Source organism: Eretmochelys imbricata, chromosome 3 (assembly GCF_965152235.1).
Source record: "Eretmochelys imbricata isolate rEreImb1 chromosome 3, rEreImb1.hap1, whole genome shotgun sequence".
Taxonomy (NCBI): Eukaryota; Metazoa; Chordata; order Testudines; family Cheloniidae; genus Eretmochelys; species Eretmochelys imbricata.
In genome coordinates, this window is record NC_135574.1 from 56,890,974 (window position 1) to 56,909,781 (window position 18,808).

Consider the following 18,808-nt stretch of genomic DNA (forward strand, 5'->3'; position numbering starts at 1 on the left):
CATCCTCCAAGTCACTGAGAATCATAACATATCAGTTATCTTTAACTCTGCCTTTTCCCTGGGCATCAAGGCTGAAACCAAGTCTTGCTGCTTCTTCCTCCCTAACATATTCAACATAACATATTCAAGATCTAGCCTTTTATCTGGACATATCGCTTACTGTAATCCAGGCACTTGTTTTCCCTCTTGACTTCCACAATTTCCTCCTCTCTGCCATTTCTGACATCCACCTTGCCCCCTTCAATCTATTCAAAGTTGTGCTGCTAAGATTATCTCCTTGGTTGATTGCTCTGTTCTTGTGGCCCCACCTACCCCTTTGAACCCATTACAAAAATTTCAAGGTTCTTATACTCACATTTAAGGCCCTTTACAACAGTGCCTCTCTCTGCTCATCCACACATTGCAACCTGTCTCCTCTGCTCTACTAATGAAGTCAGCCACAAATCACCTGTCAGTTCCTCTTCCAGCTTTCACAAGCATATGTTTCCATGCCATCCCATATCCATGGAACTAAAGCCGCTACCCTGCCTTCATTCAACTCTATCCTCAAGGCCTACTTCTATCATAATACTTAATGGGAAACTTAACTCAATGGCTAAGTAGAAGGCTAGCAGCGATTATTCATCCTATTTTGTTTATAATTAAAATAAGAACGAAAAGACGGACAACTCAAAGCCATCTACTGTAATGTAGACAGCTAATTTATGCAATGTGTTCTTATGGTTAACCTCTTTCTCTCTCCCTCTCTTCCTCCAATTATCTTTGTTGTAGTTTGTCTTAAAATTAGATTGGAATCTGTGTCCTGAAGAGCTTGTCTCTTCTAGTGTGTTGTACAGCTCCTAGTACACTGTACAGCACTGATCCTGACTGGAGCCTCCAAGCACTACTGAAATATAAATAAAACTAAATGAACAGCAAGCCTGCAAATCTACATTAAAGCTGTGTGCTAAAGCATGGGTTAGTGATGTCGTGTCAAATATAGATCCCACTTCCTTGACCTCAGAGATATGGCTTTGAAACAGTGCTGGTGCTAGGCATAAGTAGACAAAGCAATTGTGTAGGGCCCCCTAATTACTTTTTTAATGTGTGTATTCCTGCTTAGGGCCCCCAAACTGGTTTGAATAAGTATGTCAATATAAGTATCGCGTCCAGGAATATTAACTCCTTTATAACACAGAACTACAGTAAGGGTCAAATGTCTTCTTGGTCATTTATTTTTATATAAATATATAGGGAAATATACTAAATATATTTTCTTCTGAGAAAGGAAACTGACAAAAGGAATATGCGTTAAAACAGAACTAGGGTTATCTAAACAAATTTAATACACAGATAAATGTTAAAATTTAAGATGAGATATTCAAAATATAAGTGCTTTTCCTGGCAATTTCAATTGAGAATGAGCTTCTGACCCAGTTTTATTTTTCCTTTCTTGCCTATGATGAAGTTATGACTTTGCTAACTATAACCCCAATTCTGTGAACTGTTTTGTGCAGCTGAACCCCTGGAGTTTTATGCAAACATAGGGATCCACAAGCACAGGACTTGTAATTGTCTTAAAGCCAGTTTGTTTGTTTTAGAGTCCATTTAATGTAGACTTTTTGTTTGTTTTGGGGAAAGGGGAAGAAATAATCATTAGATTTTATTTTTAAAAAATATTTATACGAGACGCAACATGGTATATGAGCCACAAAAACCAGTCCAATGAAATGCTGCCATTTCCCCCGTATTTTGTTAAAAATGTTGCTCTTCTCCAAGAATGCCGAGTTTTGAATTCTTACTTTACTGTTACAGCCAGTATATTTCTCCTTTTCGAAATCTTGCAAGCTTCACTTTCCTAAAAGGCTTCATTTGAAATTCTATATGAACTATCAAAGATAAGCTAAATACACAGACTCCTCTTATAAAGACCTGATATATGAGCCATACAGTATAAACACTTAGCTGTATGAAACCTACTTTTAGCTTAAACACTTAAAGTTGAGCAAGCATTTTTCTAAGTCAAAGTTCTCACCTTCACTATAATAGTTCAGTGTTCCAGGAATTCCTATTTCATCTAAGATTTTACTGGTTTACATTTCACATCATTCCTTTAAAAAAAAACAACTATGAACTATTACTAGATATTTTATAGAGACATTTCAAGATACATTAAAAGTCAGACATTTTCACTCTTACTGTTTTAATTCCATGTCTCTGAAACAGACAGAAACCTAGCACACTAAAGGTTTTAAAAAGACTGCTATGCTTAGGTGTCAAACATTTCTTGACGTCTGTGACAGCTGGCAGCTGCAAACATCCGACTGAAAGCCCCATCTGCTGCTTCACAGCTTCCAGTCGAGGATGTTTACAGTCGCTCACTGTCAACAGCAATACACACTCCTTAGCTGTTTACTTCACATCATTATCCAACAGGAGGATCCAAGCAAGTTGCTTAAGAAAACTGGTACAACCTCTCTCCATGTTGCCATATTGCTACATGCAAATGTACAAAGTAGCCTGTTTTCACACATTTTTATTAATAAGATAACTTATGACTTCTAGTAGAATAGTTTGAAACATAGGTATATTTAATACTCAAATGTTATATAATTTAAATATGTCTGTTTTACATATGGTATAGAATTACAGTAAAGATTTATGGAAGAAGTGACTTGCATGCTCTGTTGCAACTTATTGTGAGTCCAAGATACTAATAGAACAGTCATGGTGGTGTTTATTATTGCATTACTATGCAATCCACTAAGTTCACTTATCAGTAACATAAAACTTTTCAGTAAATATAGTGACAGATCTTTTATTAGCCACTGAAACAGAAGATCTAATTTTAAGACTGTTTTAATATAATGATGGGATTGGCTTTCTTCCTTTCTGCAAAGAGGAATGGAGGAAGCTATGTGATCTTAAAATTAACTTATCCAACCTTTGCTCCAGAATGACTGCAGAAGATAACTGGGCGTGGGGGAGGGAGTTAGCATGCTCTGTGAAAACTTATGTAAAGTTTAAATGGGTAATAAAACTTTACTAATTTTCTGTTTTGGATAACCAGTTGCCATTAAATCACAGAGTTATCAGAATTACAGTATTTACCACAGAACAAAAAACACAACAATATCTGACATAACGAGTCTCAGTGGTGCAGTTTTGCAGTTGGTTTCTTCATCCTAACTCCTGTTTTCTTATGCAGATAATGAAGGGGGAAACAGAAGATTAAGAACTCAACTATTTTTCCAAATTAATTCAAAACCATAGAGAATCAGTTACGTGATTAAAGTGGCATAAGTAGGAAGTTATTTTCCTTGGAACTTGCCTTAAAATGAAGTTATATAGCAAACTAACTAGTTTATGGGAAGAATATAGCTGCTTGGAATGCAAAAATCTGTGGTATTTAAAAAAAAACAAATGTGAAGAATCCTCATAAATCACTATTTCAAAACACAGGGGTTATATTTTCTATACTAAGGTTAAGAAAGTTAATCTTCCAGGCAGCAGGTGAAAACAAGCATAATTATGTTGAGGTCTTTCCCTTTATTCACTACCAACTTTGAGCTATTAAAACTTGCTAAGGAACCACATTTTCTCAATGGGTCAAGTCACTAAGGGAACAAAGCAAACTTTATTAACGCTGTGGCAATTCTACATTCCAGGAATTCTTAGCACTTGGCAGCCGTACACTCCAGACCAGAGAGATTGATCCTCCCTCTACATAGCAGAATGACCAAGACTAACTTTGTGAAATTCTCACTAAGATGCTCACTTCAGCGAGTTACAGATAGAATTACTTAATAAATCCCTTTGTAGAGTCTATAGAGCAAAACAAAGGCTAAGAAAATATTTCCTTGATTATGGACTCTTAAAAACTCTTGTAAAATGTAATCCAAGCAGAAAACGAGTGAACACACACCGTACAACACAATGCACACTGAGTGCAGAACTAGATATAATTCAGTGATAGCAGAGGGCAAAGATTTCAGTTTAATTACACCTTGTCACAAACTGAAGATTAATAAATTTACAGATAGAAGGCTAATCTAATATCTACAATTCATTAATAGAAAAAATGTGGGGGTGGGGGGGTGGGAAGAGAAAGATTAACAAGATCTTAGTTGTTTGAATTCATTAGATGAAGGACACTGTGTCACAACAATACACTGTATCATTTTCCTCATGTATAGTTCCCTTTCAACTATTGCAAGACAAACAGATTAGATCTATATTAAAGTCAAAGCAAGGTCACATCTAAAATGTGAGCCAGTTTTACCAGTAAGGTAATGCCCATTTATGCAAGACAATTTAAGATTAGGTGTTTCCACTATATGATAATTTTCCAATTTATATTGTGCACAATTTGTATACTGTAAAGTAATTCATTTAGCAGGATAATGTAACATTTACAGCATTAAATAAAATGTGTTAAAAGACAGAAATATCAGGTAATTAAAGCTTTTTATGTATTAGTGGTGTCGATGCAGAGATTCTGAATGGCCATGACTGAGAAATTAAAGAGAGTGTTCCAACAGGCTAATACACTTTTGGGATGGTCTTCATAAACTTGTGCCTTTATGTTCACATCTTAGCATGATAACTTTCCATATTATCAGTGGTAGTACAACTAAGGAAGTTTTGGTCATAAGCCCATTGAGTTTTTCACAGAACAACAAATAAAAATTATATGAATTATCTGGTGAAGGAGGTATAGAAGGGCAAGAGAGAATTGTTATTAAAAAAAGGCAACACAAAACTGTCACTCAAATTAAACTCATGATACAATTGAAAGTTAGCTGGGCAACTAAAATGGCTTCACTTTTCTACCACCAGAAGCATGGATAGAATGACGCAGGCAAATGCATAAAGGTAAATTATAGTCATTCAGTTAAATTAATCTAATGTCAAAATGCTAACAAAATAAATAATACAAACCAAAACACGTAGAATTTACAAGACCCATGATAAAAAAAAAGTCACTCCTTCGCATGTTGCAACCCATTCCCCAACAGTATGTTGTCTACTTATTACAACTTATGTGGACAGAGACTTTGTTCTCATATTTAACATTAATCCAAAGTTCTTCATCCTTCCATTTCTATCACATAGAGTATAGGCAAGGATAAGTGAGAAATTACGACTTAATTTGGTATTCACTTTTTCTGTGAGACAGTGCACTATTTGTTGGTAGCTTTTATTCTCAACTCTGAGATGTTTGTGCCTGTTCTGAAATGCCTTTCACTCAGTATTTTAGAGCTGTGGGTTGATATGCAGATTCCAATGCATTGAGCAAACATGAGTGCAGTTGCAGTCAGGTGAAATTCAGCACAGTATTTTCCATCTCACTTTGGTAAAGTGACAGTTCAGACATCTTAATAGGAAAGATTTATCTGTTTCCCAAAATACAACTTGAACAACACTTAGTGCTTTATGTCAGATGCCTCCCCATATTGTCTGATGTAAGTTTCACTTTTTAACGTGGTTTATTTACGAGGGTGAATAATATACTGAGTTATATACAAGTCTTAAAACAATAATCTCTATGTGGAAATATTTGGGGGGGGGGGGGGGCAAAAACCCAGGAACTTACTTGTTGGGTCCAATTCTTCCCATTTCAACTTCCATTATAATTTATTTAAGCTGCACACTCAATCAGGGAACACCACACTGCGTGGCCATTAAGAGAAGATTCCTGGAAATTCAAGACATGAACTGTATTATACATTTACAAAAATTAGTTGAATGGATTATTGTAATTACAGAAGCTCAGTTAGGATTTCATATCATCTGGCTCCCATCATTAAAATTGTTTTCTAGAAGTGAATTAAAACAAGTTTGAAGTCAAATAGTTGGATTGGAGAGCAAGTGTCACTTTACTGTTCTATGTTTTAGAACACTACATTAGGAAATTGACTTATTGGCTGATAATGGTTGTCCGAAACTGACTCCCCCGGCCTCCTTCAGCAGGTGTTGAAAAAGATTTAACTGCTTGTGTAGAAACAGTTTTAGGACCGTTTCAGAAAGCTTACAAGACCCAATTGGGCACAAGACTAAAGTAAGTGATAATACCACACAGATCTAGTGCCAATACCTGCTAAGAAAACCTATCAATTCTTAAAATATTTTTAGGAAATTTATACATAAAGTTTTCCTAGCCACTCAAGAGGTTTCCAGGTAAACTCACTCTGCATCTATGATCTGTGACAGAAGTATCCACAATGAAGTGGATGCAATTTTCATGTGGTAATGTGAAATAGCAAGTTGCTGTGGCTAGTAGTTTGGAGTAGGGAAATGGTTATTCCTGAAGTTGCACACTCAGCAGCTGGTTCCTATCTTCAGTACTTCTGGTGGAACTGTTACAAAGAGAAGAAACACAATTACTGAAATGCCACTATTGAGTACCTTGCAAACTTTTTTCGGTAAATTGACTAAAGGTAGGTTTCAGAGTAACAGCCGTGTTAGTCTGTATTCGCAAAAAGAAAAGGAGTACTTGTGGCACCTTAGAGACTAACCAATTTATTTGAGCATGAGCTTTCGTGAGCCACAGCTCACTTCATCAGATGCATACCATGGAAACTGCAGCAGACTTTATATATACACAGAGAATATGAAACAATACCTCCTCCCACCCCACTGAGGAGGTATTGTTTCATATTCTCTGTGTATATATAAAGTCTGCTGCAGTTTCCACGGTATGCATCTGATGAAGTGAGCTGTGGCTCACGAAAGCTCATGCTCAAATAAATTGGTTAGTCTCTAAGGTGCCACAAGTACTCCTTTTCTTTTGACTAAAGGTAGATACAGGTTTCCCAGATTTGCTATCTGCCCCAGTAAATTGTAGTCTTTGGCTTTGAAATCTGTCTACACTGTAAGCTAGAGGAGTCCCCTGTCTGTGTAACCGTACTCTCAGTAGCTCTCATCAAGCCAGTGTGAGTATCCACAGCAGTGTAGCTTTGGCAGCACTGTTGGCAGAGCTGTGCCAAGTACATACCTACCGGTTTTAGTAACTCGACTGCTGCCAACAGAGTACAGCAGCTATATTGCTATTTATACTTGCATTAGCTCGATGAGCGCTACTGTGAATACGCGTACACAAGCAGGGAAGTCACACACCCCTTGCTTGCCTAAAACTGAACAGAGAAACAGTGAGGAAAAAAGTACAGGCACAGCAGGATTATATACCGTATATACTCGTTCGTTAGCCCATTCGTTTATAAGCCGACTCCACCAAGATAGATAGGTAAAAATAGTAAAAACTGTATGACCTTTTCATAAGCTGACCCTATATTTCAGGGGTTGGCAAACTTTGGCTCCCGGCCCATCAGGGTAAGCCCCTGGCGGGTCAGGATGTTTTGTTTACCTGGAGCATTCGCAGGCACAGAGCCCCTCAGCTCCCAGTGGCCGGGGTTTGCCATTCCCAGCCACTGCAGATGCTCCAAGTAAACATATTTTCTGCACGTTATATTTTGTGAAATGTATGGGTCAAATGTCATGCAGATCTGCAGCACTGCTCTTTTGGTATTCCTTTCAAGGCAATCTAGTCCACTAAACAAAGCCATTGCAACTTTAAAAGGCTGCAGTATTGACATCAATAAATGGGTCGGCAAACTTTGGCTCCCAGCCTGTCAGGGTACGCCAGGTCGGGATGTTTTGTTTACCTGGAGCGTCTGAGGCATGGAGCCCCTCCGCTCCCTGTGGCCGCGGTTCGCCGTTCCCAGCCAACAGTGCCACTTCCTGCAGCTCCCATTGGCTGGGAACGGCGAAGCGCAGCCACAGGGAGCGGAGGGGCTCCAGGCTTGTAGACGCTCCAGGTAAACAAAATGACAATGTATTAGATATTCAATTCAATGATTTCATAGAGTTCAAAAAAATCATCAAATTTTGGTTTAGACCCGTTTATAAGCCAACCCCCGCTCTTTGATGCATCACTTTTTTACCTAAAATATTCGGCTTATGAACGAGTATATACACTAGATTAAGTTTATTTCTTTTTCCACATTAACCTAATTTCATTAATGTAAATTATTTACATCAGAAGCACTAACTATGATACTGAAATTATGGAAAATATCTTTGAGAATTGAGCTCACATCATTTTAAGCTTTCCTTTCTACTTTTCTTACATCCCTCCTTTTGTGTCTTCAGCCCACAGCATCCCACATTTGGGCTTCAGACAGTTGAGAAGCACAGTCAGGGCTGAAAAAAACCCCACTGGCCCACAGCAAATAGACAGCTTTCCCAATGTCATTTTCTGCAGAAACTAAACTTTGATTTTTGAAAAATTAAGTTTCTAGCCCTTAAGATTGAGAATAAAGCCTTCTAAATGCAAATCTGGGATAAATTAATGAAATTCTTTATTACTAAGCTTGCAGACAGGTAGTTCCAGGGCTTCTCCTACTGCTCAGAGCTGTCCCTGGCTGAAGTGAGTGAAAACCAACCACTGTATTTTCAGAGTTGTTTTTCCAGATTCCTGTGAGCAGCATTTAAAGTGACAAGAATCAAATCAATTTCATTCTACTGCTGTCTGAGACAGCCTGGAGCAGCCACAAGAGGAGGCAGATCCAAAAAACTGACACTTGAGGCAGGTAAGAGTGGCAAAGATACATGCCTCTATTGCAGCAACTATGAGTACAGCTGGGCAGGAAACAGTTTGCACAATTTCAAAAAGTTTTACCATCCCCTATCAGATGAAGAGCTGAAATTTCAAATTTTCACACACTGAAAAGCCATTTAAAAAAAATTGGATCAGATCAAATGAAACATTGTGAATTTCAAAACATGTTTTGATTTTAAACTTTGTTTCAAAACTTAAGTTACACAACAGTGTAAAAACATAAAAAAATGAAGTCATTCCTAACCAAAAAAAAGTTTACATTTCAAGTATCAAAAAAATTTGGTTTTGACCAAAAAAACCTTAATCTTCCCATGAAAAGGTTTTGCTTCAATGAACTGGAATTTTTCTACAGTAAAAAGTTTCATTCAAAAATTCCTGACCAGCTCTAACCAGGAACCTGGGGAAGGGGGAAAGTAACAGAGAAGCCCCAACAACTGTTGAAACCACTGAGAAGGGAGCAGGGAAACTGGGGCTGGGGTCAGCTGGAATATCGCTTATTTCTTCTGAAAGCCAGAGAAGAGGCAGAGAGAGCTACATCAAGTTACAGACACCTACTAGCAAGAGTTTCATACAAAAGATGGAGCCACCCAAGGGGAGTTCAAGATCTGTAGTCAGAAGAATCCCAACTCCCTCCTATATAGGTATTTGTCCCTAGGGAGTAGAACACCTGCTCTTTCATTGCCATTTCTGGCCAGTAAATTTTTTCTCTGGTTATTAGGGTCAGGTAAGCATGTCCAGGTCCTACAGGTGCCTGGATAAATATATGAGGGAAGAACTGATGGGATAAGTTAGAACAGAAAAATATGGGAGCAAGGGAAGGTGCGGGGGAGAGTTTTTAGGAGAAGATGACAGTAGAGAAAACACAGTATAGGGACAAAGAATTAAAAAGGTGATAGAAGGAAAGAAGAAAAGGGAGAAACAAGAGCACTCAGGATGATCCACTGTGAACATACAACAAAAGCAAGAAAAATGTAGCAAATATGACCTGTTAAATAACACTCAAATATATTTTACAGATTTCACCAGTATTCAGTGAATAATAACAAACACCTTTTGTAAAACACAGCCAGCTCCAAGTGAGCAAGTGCTATACAGAAAATACATTAGATGAATATAGATGGAATTCACTGAATATATTCAATAAATTTTTTTTCTGCTATTTGATCAGTCCTATCAGTAAGTTAACATTAAATAATAAATTTGATTTACAATGTCTACAGTTCACTACAGAACACATGAACGGTACAAAATTGTTTTATTCTTTTAAATTTCAAGGATTGGGCACAGATAGGTGATTATTTCAAGCCCTAGGTATGGTTAAATATTGACATACCTCTGTAGAAGAAAACTGAGGCCTAAGACTCCTTTACACCACTCTACCAGAGAAAAAGGTCTAGTGGGCTAGAGCGCTAATTTATGGTTGGGGAGACGCTCGTGCAAGTCATTGCTCCACTAGACTTTCCATGTGACCACGGGCAAGTCGAAGCACAGAAGCATATCTTCAAACTAGGGATAGTACATCCCCACCTCACAGGGTTGTTGGGAGGATAAATATATTAAAGATTGTGAAGTGCTCAGATACTCCTGTAATGGGGGCCATATGAGTACATAAGATAAGAGCCTTTAATGAGGCAAAAGGTAGCCTCTAGGTGTACTCAATGAAGGACAGCCTCCCTAGATGGCATAAAGCTGCCACAATAACGTCAGCCCCCACATAGTAGCATTCCAGGGCAGGGAGTGGGCAACTGCAGAGTGCCCCGTGCTTTAACTAGTTTTGGCTTCCCACTGCCTGGAGACAGCTCTAAATTTGCATCAGGCAGGCCCCTGGCTTCCCCATGAAGAGAGAGAACACAAAGTGGTGTAAAGCACCTTTGCCTCTCCATTGCCACTCTTCCTGTGCAGAAACAGAGAGCAGGAATGCCTAGACACCTAGGAACAATTAGCTCAAATCACGGCAGGGTCTAGTTAGTCTCAAATGATTAGATATTGATAAGCTGACTTCCACTCTATTACTGTACAGAGATCTTTTTAGTCAAGATCTTAACAAGCAGAGATCTGTGGGGATTTCACAGATCCCATAGCATTTTTGTAAGAGCAAGATTTTGAACTAATGCTTTTAGTCCAAGTTTTCTCACTAAAAAGTAGTGCAATGTATTAGCTGGTTGCTAACTTCACACCCATCGTATTTATGTACCAGTTTGTGCCACACAACAGGAAATCTTGGGCATTGCACTGACAAAGCAATTCAACTATTTTCTGGGTGTTCTGCACAAACTATAATCAATAAAGCCACATAATAAAGTGGTTTTATAAGAGGCTTGTTTATAGGGAAGTGCATAGCTAAAATATGGGAACATTCTTGTTCTTAAAGAAGCACAAGTCATAGTAAATGAACTCTAATTGTCATCAAATATAGAGTGGGGTATTCACTGCAAGCCAAACCTGCTTGAATTCTAGCTCTCAGTTGCTTTATGAAGGATTCCCTGTTCCTGGGTATCAATATTGCATTGAGGCGAGCAGGGTGAAGAGAAGAACACCTAAAAGCCAGTTAACGCCTGTATGTTCCTGTGGTTGGTAATTAAATACCGTGACCCAGGGGACAAAGTGTTGACATTTATTGCCTGGGTCATGGACCTGAAATCCTGTTAATGTTATACCTTTAAAGTTCCTATTACCTCCAGTGCAATTACTGATTAAAGAGTTACTTCTTACAGCTTTTCTAGAAGTAGAGGAAAATGTAACTGGAGTCAAAAAGTTATATGTTTAAAGAAAAAAAAGCACCAGTTAAAAGATCCCTACTAGACCAACTATCTTAGGAAAAGGGGTTTAGCTATTTAAATAGGCCACTTAAATAAGACATAGTTAGGGCTAACTTGCCCTCTGTGCACTAGTTAGTATGCAATTCTCACATTTCCCCCAGTACCGACACATTGGAATTTTAAACCAGGAAGGGGTGAGTAAAAAGGTCAAGTGAGCCTTCATTTTTTTAAATGTCATGTTCTTATCCAGTCACTGGAGGTCAGAATTATCTGGTTTATTTCCTCTCTTCTTACTCCAGCCCTTCCCCCACTGGTTATAACTTGCAGACACAGCACTTAAAGTATCCTCTTAATATTTCAGATATTTTCTTCCTACTCTCTGAAAGCCCAGTGTAAACTCTAAAGAACAACTACTATACATTTTAGATCTATTGTAGTAACGTGATAAAGAATTATGAAGGATGACATAAGAACTGTGTTGTTGTTGAATGGCAGAACAATGGCTCAATGATTAGAGCTGGGAAAGGCAGGGTCAACAGACTCGTTCTTTTCCTGACTTTGCCAGTGAGTTAATATAACAATACAAAAGGGGCCCTTTGAGCTCTAAATGCTGTACAAATGCATAAGAAATGTGGAGATTTCCAAAGCTAACTAAGGGATTTGTCCTCACTTTGAAATTGTGTGTTGTGTGGTGGAGTGTACTAGTTGGCTTTGAAAACCTTGACCCTGTTCCCTTCCCCAAAGGGCTTACAATTTATATATGGCCCTCATCACAGTAGTATCTGAGTACCTGATGTTATTAATGGATTTGTCCTCGAAACACTGCAGTGGTGTAGTGAAGTATCATCTCCATTTTACAGACATGAAACTGAGGTACAGGGTAGGTTAAGTCAGTGGTTCTCCACCAGGGGTACACAAAGGTCTTCCATGATGTACATCAACTTAAAAATTTCATACAGACAACATGAGAAAGTAATTTTTCAGTAGTAGTGTGCTGTGACACTTTTATAGTTTTATATCTGATTTTGTTAGCAAGTAGTTTTTAAGTGAGGTGAAACTTGGGGTACACAAGACAAATCAGACTCGTGAAAGGGGTACAGTAGTCTGGAAAGGTTGAGAACCACTGGGTTAAGTGAGACTTCTCCTAGGTTACAGAAGAAATCTGTGGCTGAATCAAGAATTGAACCCAAGTTTCCTGAGTCCAAATCAATAATGCTCACTTGGTAAGAGTGCTTCCAGATCCTTGGTTGAAAGGGCGTTCTAAATGCAAAAAATTAGTACCATTTAAAAAGACAATGAAACCTTTTTCTAATGTAACTGTTAGTTAATATATACTGGTAAGTAATTTATAGAGGGTTTTCTTCATTAAGGGCTTGTCCGCACAGCCCTGCAGTCAGGATTACCGGGGTGTGAATTCTAGAAAGAGGAGTTTGTTAGTTTCACCTAATTCCTAAAAGGTAGCTCACAAAATCACCCCACAATATTATCTCCCAACAATAGCAGTCAGAGGCTTTGATAGCAAATGATTTTAAAAGATTTGTGTTAGACACACAATCAACATAGGTCTGACTGGTGTTTTGGTTAAAAAAAAAACCAAACAGGGCACTAAGATATATTCACTTCTATTGTGAGGAAATACCTGTCAGTCATGATTTTATCACTTGCATATCTTGCAAGTCTCCTGCTGCTTGCATGGAAAGAATACTATCCTCAGGCACAGGAAAATGTGGTACATTTTGCCATTTTCCACCTTGTACTAGAAACTTTTTAACTCAGGCAGAGCATGAAGTGTTAGGAATTATTTTTAAACTATTCATTCAACAGGAGGCCCTCCTGAGAAATAGGACTTTACTCCAGTTATACAACCTTACATACTTCAGTGAAATTTATATTAGTTTTGGCCTGATACTACAGTCCTTATTCTGGCAAAGCTCACATCAGCCTCACGGTGAGGACTGTAGGATCATCCTCCTTAGCTGCATTTGTATAATCCAGGAGTACTACAAAACGAAAGTATATCAGTTATGGAGTACAGAGAATTTTAGCTCATCCTTCCATAGACACTAACGTGATTAAACTAAGTTACTTGGGGTTTTTGTCAATTTATTTCATCAACTTCACCAAAATACAGACACACTATAGTTTTATTTTAGTGTTTCACCTAGATCACTAGTGATGTGGTAAATTAATTACCTATCAGAACTTTCAGATCTGCAAGGTATTTTTTTTAAAATAAATCTTGTGTGTGTGTTGATCCTCTTTCCCACCGAGAGTCCCTGCACAGAGTGAAGTATGCAGGGGTCTGCCTGCACCCATGCAGTAGCAAGATTGAAACTTAAGAACGAGCCTGAAAAACCAATTTCTGATTTTGCAATGTACACAGCCTATTCAGGATCGAGTGTTCTGGGTTTTCCTTTTTTCAGCATCAAGAAAATAGTTTAGAAATCCATACAACCACCACTCTCTTTTGGAGCCCAATCTTTTTAAGTACAGTCTTACATTGAATTAATTAATCAATTAATTTTCAATGGTAGTGTCCCAGAGATGAAGGGCTATTGATATTAGGAACGACAGGTATTAGATTTCACTGTCTGCATTTACATGATTAATGCTTTTCTTACCATAAAGAAAGATTACTTGTAAAACTGGATACGCAAGAACACAAGAAAAGAAAATTTAGCTCTAATCTACAAACTACACAAAAATCCCAGAAACGCTAAGACATACAGCAGGAGATATTACCTCGGTTACAAATCTGGCCTTTAGAACATAGATATAACAGAAATTAATCCTCAATTAGATCCCTTACTAGCAGCTTCTCAGTAATATTGCTATTTTGAGTATCTGTACAATTTTTGGTTAAAAACAGTCCTGTGACTAAGAGCCATAATGCAGTAGTAAGAGTTTTATCTCACATATACTACTATTAGCATTTAGATCTAAGTTTTTTCAAAACCAACCTTTTATATTCAGAATTTTATTATTAAGACAACTAGATTTTACTTTAAAAAGACGCTAACGTGAAGGTTTATACAGCAAATATTGAAACCCTGCATTTAAATTTGTGCTAGACAAATATAACCTTCAAACCTTTCAAGGTTACCTTTCCCTATTTGAAAATGCTTCAGAAAAGAGAAAAAATGCAGTTTAAGGAGACAAGAATTTCCATTACTCTCTAACTAGAGGCCACACCCTACACAACAATTAATGACATGAAAGAATTTTGATTCAAAACTCTACAACAAGTATCCAGCCTGAGGCAAAGTAAAACTTTTTCATTTTCAGAGAAGAAAAGAAACTCTTACTCAATAAGTAGCAATTATGCTGTAGAATTTATATGCTGAGCACGACTGAATGTAAGAACACGAGAGCAGTCAACCATAGCCTCAGCGCTTTGAGTATGATTAACAGAATGAACTTTAAAAGGTCAATTAAATGTCAACAAATTTTAGAGAGAGATTCTTCTTAAATTTGGTCAATGTGTAATGGCACCCTCTAAATCAGTAATGTCATCTTTACATTTAAATTCTGCACAACCTAAATTTATGTATGCACATATAGGATAGATAAATACTAATTAATCTACAGAAAATAAGTTATGTTGTTGGCTTTAATACAACTGTCTTTTTTTAGTTGTCTTTTATTAGTTTAATCAAGTACACTGAGACACCCTTTTTTCATTTCTTTCTAATCCTCAAGGGGAAAAAACAGTTTGTTTCACAGGATGAAAGCCTAGTAAATTATAACATTAGAACGAAGAGGCCTTCTGAGAACCCAACTAGTATGTTAGGTGGCTGTAACTTTTGAAGAACATAACTCTGTCACAAGTTTGGAAAAAGAGACTGTGACCACAATAATAAATAATGATTTTAAAAAGATCACACATGTATTTTATTTTGCCTCTTCACTGTCACTTATCTTCATAGGTAAGTTTTTAGTGGCTAGAGATTCTGGGAACATCTTAAAGCTGGATTTTCAGTGGATCGGTGTTCAACACTTTCTGAAAATCAGGCACCTAATGGCATCTCAAATTGGATACCCAAAATCACTGGTCATTTTTGAAATTGTAGGCCTTTATCTATTCGTACAAGGCCTAGCACAATGGGGGACAAACCCTGATTAGTCTCAGGAAACTACTGTCACAAAAACAATCATATCAATACCAGTTTTCATCAGCAAGACTTTCAAAATAAAGTTAAAATAAAAGATAAATATATAAAATAAAAGATTTTTATGGGTGAATGAGGGGACAACAGAGGGAGACAGTGCAGAGTCACTTTTTCTGTAATTAAAAAGGGATACAATTTTCTGTAACGGCACTTGATAGAACTATATAATGATGCATTACACATTCCTCCACAGGCACGTTTTAATTCCTAACATAAATAATGGATTTGAAGAAAGGATGTTGCTGCACATACTAATCTGACAAAAAAAGAAAACACTCCAGAAGGTTTGAGAACAGTCAAGATTAGTTTACATGGTCAACAATCACATGACAGCAGTATTAAACTTTGAAGTAAATGTATACAAGTAGAATTACTTTGAAAATGTAAGAAAATACTTTCCAGAGTTAGAGATCTGATGTATTCAGAGTAGCAGCCGTGTTAGTCTGTGTCCGCAAAAAGACAAGGAGGACTTGTGGCACCTTAAAGACTAACCAATTTATTTGAGCATAAGCTTTCCCGAGCTACAGTTCACTTAATCAGACTGCATGCATTCGATGAAGTGAACTGTAGCTCAGGAAAGCTTATGCTCAAATAAATTGGTTAGTCTCTAAGGTGCCACAAGTCCTCCTTTTCTTTTTGTAGATCTGATGTAGTTTATCTTGAGGGTTTTTTTGCACACTGATGTTGCCTGTGCATGCCCACTCCCATAAATTATTTTTTAAAAAATAATTTAACTTTTAATTATTTTATATGAGGCATGGTTAGATTATTTTTCCTCTGGATGGTTATCTACACAAACTAACATCTGTTAAGAATAGGTTACTATGGTACCTCAGAGGATCAAAGCCACAGATGATTTTAAGTTTGGTCATATTTTAGTAAAGCTATGTTTAACGCAGATAAATACTAGACATAATTAAAGTTACAAAACACAAGTATGCAGATGTCAGATATCCTTAAGACTGAAATTACGCAATCATTTTAAGCAGCTCTTCAAATTGTTTTCAAGCCTTCCTTAAACTCAGACACTTTCAGCTAAGTATAACGATATAGTAATGTCTAAGGGTCAGGCATCAAAGGACATTGGAGTTCAAAATATAGTTGCTACACGTAATTTCTTTCTACCTGCTCCCGTTTTTGTTCCTGCCAGAAAACAGAAAACTCCTGTATGCAGTGCAGAGTAAACCAGAGCTGGGGGCAAAAAGCAGGCGAGGCTGGGTTGAAGTACCAGTCGCTGCACCTGCAGATCTCACTCCAGCGGCGTCCTGTTCAGCAGCACTTGCGAGTAGTGTTACAGCGCGGGGCAGGCTGGAACCAAACCACAACAGATGAGACCCAGCAGACAGGTTGCTCCTACCTCTGGGGTCACCTCTGGAGTTCGCCCCCGCTGCTCTGCCCGGCGGGGCCGCAGAGAAGGGGCAGGCAGGGAAGCAGCCCGGGCCACCGTCAGTCCAGACCCGAGAGGGGGATCAGAGGAGCCCACTCGCCCCAGCCGCATTTCAGACAAGTTGCAAACGCCCTGCAGAAAAGTTCCCAGGCGCCGCGGCTGCTTCGCCGGCTGCAGCGGCGGCTCCGCTGCCCCCTCCCCGAGGGAAGCCGGTCACCCAAGCGGAGCTCAGACGGCCAGAGCCGCCCGCGCCCGCCTCAGGTGGGAGAGCACCGGCCAAGGGCGGCCGGGCGGGGGACGAGGCCGCCGTCCCCGGGAAACGCCTCTCAGGGCGAGTCCCAGCGCGGGCTGGCGGGACTGGTGCCTGCTCCCGGCCAGGGCAGGTCCGGGGCGCGCCTGCCCGCCCTCCCCCGCCGCCCAGAGCAGCGGCACGCCCAGGGCTGGTCCAGAGGAGCGAGCAGCGCCCCCTCTCCCTACCTGGGCCAGCTCCCGACGGGCTGCAGCCCAAGCTCCCAGCAAAGTTCCCGGCTCCAGCAAAGTTCCCGTAGGCAGGGGGGCTGCTCGGCTGTGGGGCGCACTGCGGCTCACCCCCGCCCCCTCGGGAAGGAGAGGGGACAGGAGTGGGAGCCACTTACCCGGACCAGGGGTGGGGAGGAGGCGCCCAGCCCTGGGAAAACAGCCCCCTCCCTCGGGAGCCGGGCGGCAGCTGGGCCAGAGGGGGCTGGGCATTGTCCTCCCTCCCCGGAGCGTCCTTCGGGCGGGCGAGCGCAGCTGCCGTCGGCTCAGACTCCTCCTTCCCTCGCCATGTTCTTTGTGTGTGTCGCTTTGGCCATTTCCCCCGACAGCGGCGGGCCTGGCAGCTCCAGCTCCCCTCAGCGGAGCCCCCAGCAGCAGCGAGAGGCGGGGGTGAGCCGCCGGAGACATAACAGCTGCCCGAGCTGCAGGTGACTGGGCATGACTCCGCTCCCCCCCTCCCAATAAACCAAAGGGGATTCCGTCCCCTCCATCCTGACTCCTCCAATTAGCTCACGGGGAAGGGGGCAAGACAAGCCAATGAAATGCCAGCAAGCCCGGAGAGTCCCATTAGGATGAGCCAATAGAAGGGAGAGAGGAGGCTGCAGATCCGCCCCCACACAGCTCCATTCTGAAATAAACCAGCTGTGGCCAGATGTGCAGAACAGCTGGGAGGAAGTAGACCAAGGCATTCGCAGTAAGCTGTCGGTTTGCAAACCTTTCTGCATAGAGGGACAGTGGTGGTGGGGTTATAAAGCAACTTTCCCGAAATGTAACAGCCACTTTGGTAAGGAGTTGTACTAAAAATGCATTATGTATAAATTCTTTATTAAGAGATTCTGATTTGATTTATATGGTGTTATCTCACAAAAACAAGTAACTGAACTTTGCAGAAAATGAAGAAACAATTAAAAAGCCCTGACATCTTTAGCATTGTGTTTTGTTAAAATTCAAAATCAAGTTTTCTAATTCTGTGTAAAAAAATCTACTATTTTTGTTTTTTGAAATGGTTCATCTCAAATTTTTATTTTCATCTAACAAATTTGCAGAAGTTACTGATAGTGGAAACTGTGATTAAGCTTTCACAAAGAAAATTATACAGCCAACTTGCAGAAAACAATTGACAACCTTATTGCAGGATATGCTGTGATGGGAGTCCCTTCCAAATGCTCATTGTACTATAAGTTTGGAGACTAGCTCTGTGAGTCCTCCATGCACTGTATTGTATAAACTGTAGCCATTGGCAAGGGTTCCCATAAAATACTCATGTTTCAAATAAGTAACACTAAAAAAAATAACCAAAAAACTGTAGGATTGGCAAAAACAGAAAATGCAAGTAGCCACGGTAGAACTCCAACAATTACAGTAAAGATCAAACTAA

At 39.5% G+C, this 18,808-nt stretch overlaps 1 long non-coding RNA gene across 4 annotated transcripts in view; it reads right to left on the reverse strand.

The window, feature by feature from the left end:
• The window catches only part of LOC144262644 (uncharacterized), a 51,855-nt gene extending 34,074 nt beyond the window's left edge, over positions 1-17,781 (reverse strand). Inside the window, exons 1-4 of one of the 4 annotated variants that reach the window (XR_013345578.1) lie at positions 17,550-17,781; positions 16,653-16,835; positions 6,170-6,338; positions 5,576-5,677 (exon numbers count right to left, since the gene is read on the reverse strand). This is a non-coding gene — a long non-coding RNA (uncharacterized LOC144262644). The other 3 variants (XR_013345579.1, XR_013345577.1, XR_013345576.1) reach the window with 3 other exon arrangements.
• Positions 17,782-18,808: the final 1,027 nt, after the last annotated feature.